The sequence below is a fragment of the Gadus macrocephalus genome, chromosome 12 (assembly GCF_031168955.1).
Source record: "Gadus macrocephalus chromosome 12, ASM3116895v1".
Lineage (NCBI taxonomy): Eukaryota > Metazoa > Chordata > Actinopteri > Gadiformes > Gadidae > Gadus > Gadus macrocephalus.
The window spans coordinates 26414441-26416940 of NC_082393.1; positions in this window are offsets into that span (position 1 = coordinate 26414441).

Here is a 2500-nt window from a genome sequence, read left to right on the forward strand (position 1 = left end):
ACTACTTACATTTACTGCTTAAATATAGGCCCATCACATGTTGAATATAGCTGTTAAATTAGGTACAGCAGGCAAAACCGCACAATTGATTTGATTTCAATTCAACATTAGTTTACCTGTTTGAACTATATTTTTGTACTTCATCTTCATTTGCTGCCAAGTCCTCTTGGGGCAACTCGGGGTTGCGTAAATTGACACACACGCAATTTACATATTGAATAAGTGGAAGATATTAAACTTTCCTCTTATTTTATTTTATTTTACTAATTTATTTTACTCACGCATTGACTTGTTCAGCTATTTCAGGCCAAGCTCTCTCTGGGTAACTGCTCAGCATACGCGTTCATTAGAATTTCCAATTCCGTGGGAGAAAGTAAGTGGATCTACGCTTTTGGTCCAAGTTTGATCATGTTATCAGCGATCCATTGATGATGGCTCTTTATAGTCAACAGGCACGCCCTCAACCCAGAGTGAACATACTCAGAGTTGATTAACCCAACGCTGATCACCTGTTCTGAAACCGAAAACACAGAGTTTCTTTTCAACCCTGAACTCTGAGTCAACCAACTCAGAGCGCAGGATTAAACTCAGAGTATGTTAAACCAGCTACCTGAAACAGGCCTCAGGAGACCTCCTCCAGTGACCACATCCAAAATGCTGCTCAAATGAGCAGATATCAGACCAATGGAGAACTACCCCTTCTTCGGATGTGAGGTATTACGTTACTATATATATGTAATTTTTGTTTTATTATCATCCCTGTGCAGTTGTTCGTTATAGTTGTCTGAATGCCCACGCCAGAGCGGGAATGTAATGAAGGCATCAGTGGGAAACACAGCCAGCGTGTGGTTGGTTCCTGCCCCGAGCCAAACTCCTCCCTCCTCCTGATAGGCTGAGGCCGCTGCCGATGGGCGGGTCTCCCCTGTACCCACAGGAGCACCGCGGGTCAGGGAGCCTGTGTGTCCTCAGTAGTGGGGGGGTTAGTTCACCCTGTGTGTCCTCAGTAGTGGGGGGTTAGTTCACCCCATGTGTCCTCAGTAGGGGGGGGTTAGTTCACCCTGTGTGTCCTCAGTAGTGGGGGGGTTAGTTCACCCTGTGTGTCCTCAGTAGTGGGGGGTTAGTTCACCCTGTGTGTCCTCAGTAGTGGGGGGTTAGTTCACCCTGTGGGTCCTCAGTAGTGGGGGGGTTAGTTCACCCTGTGTGTCCTCAGTAGTGGGGGGTTAGTTCACCCTGTGTGTCCTCAGTAGTGGGGGGTTAGTTCACCCTGTGGGTCCTCAGTAGTGGGGGGTTAGTTCACCCTGTGTGTCCTCAGTAGGGGGGGGTTAGTTCACCCTGTGTGTCCTCAGTAGTGGGGGGTTAGTTCACCCTGTGTGTCCTCAGTAGGGGGGGGTTAGTTCACCCTGTGTGTCCTCAGTAGGGGGGGGGGTAGTTCACCCTGTGTGTCCTCAGTAGTGGGGGGTTAGTTCACCCTGTGGGTCCTCAGTAGTGGGGGGTTAGTTCACCCCATGTGTCCTCAGTAGGGGGGGGTTAGTTCACCCTGTGTGTCCTCAGTAGGGGGGGGTTAGTTCACCCTGTGTGTCCTCAGTAGTGGGGGGTTAGTTCACCCTGTGTGTCCTCAGTAGGGGGGGGTTAGTTCACCCTGTGTGTCCTCAGTAGTGGGGGGTTAGTTCACCCTGTGGGTCCTCAGTAGTGGGGGGTTAGTTCACCCTGTGTGTCCTCAGTAGTGGGGGGGTTAGTTCACCCTGTGTGTCCTCAGTAGGGGGGGGTTAGTTCACCCTGTGTGTCCTCAGTAGGGGGGGGTTAGTTCACCCCATGTGTCCTCAGTAGGGGGGGGGGTCAGTTCACCCTGTGTGTCCTCAGTAGTGGGGGGTTATTTCACCCTGTGTGTCCTCAGTAGTGGGGGGTTAGTTCACCCTGTGTGTCCTCAGTAGGGGGGGGTTAGTTCACCCTGTGTGTCCTCAGTAGGGGGGGGTTAGTTCACCCTGTGTGTCCTCAGTAGTGGGGGGTTAGTTCACCCTGTGTGTCCTCAGTAGTGGGGGGTTAGTTCACATCAGCTCGGTCTGAGGTCGACGCTGCCCTTCACTTTGGCTCACTGCCCTGTCAATAGCTACATAAAGTCCAGGAGCAGATATTGCTGTACTCACGGGGTCAGAACACGTACACGCCGATATCCATCCCACCTGGAACACACAACATGGCGCCTGCAGCCGAGACGGCATGTTCCAGAAGCTCTCCCGGTGAGATAGCATTGATCCTGTGGAGGTGATGCAGTCTATCACCTCCAACTGCATCTGATACCAATCACAGTGTCCTCTGCACACACACACACACACACGCACGCACACACACACACTACACAACCCTGCCGGGGGTGAGGTGAGGATGAGGTATTGATCTTGAGTCCTGGAAGGGGGCGACTACAACTCAGACCGGTGTTCAACGTGAGGCTGGGGGCTTCTGACGGTAGGACGGAGACAAAAGGGTTCTGCTGCAGGTGGGA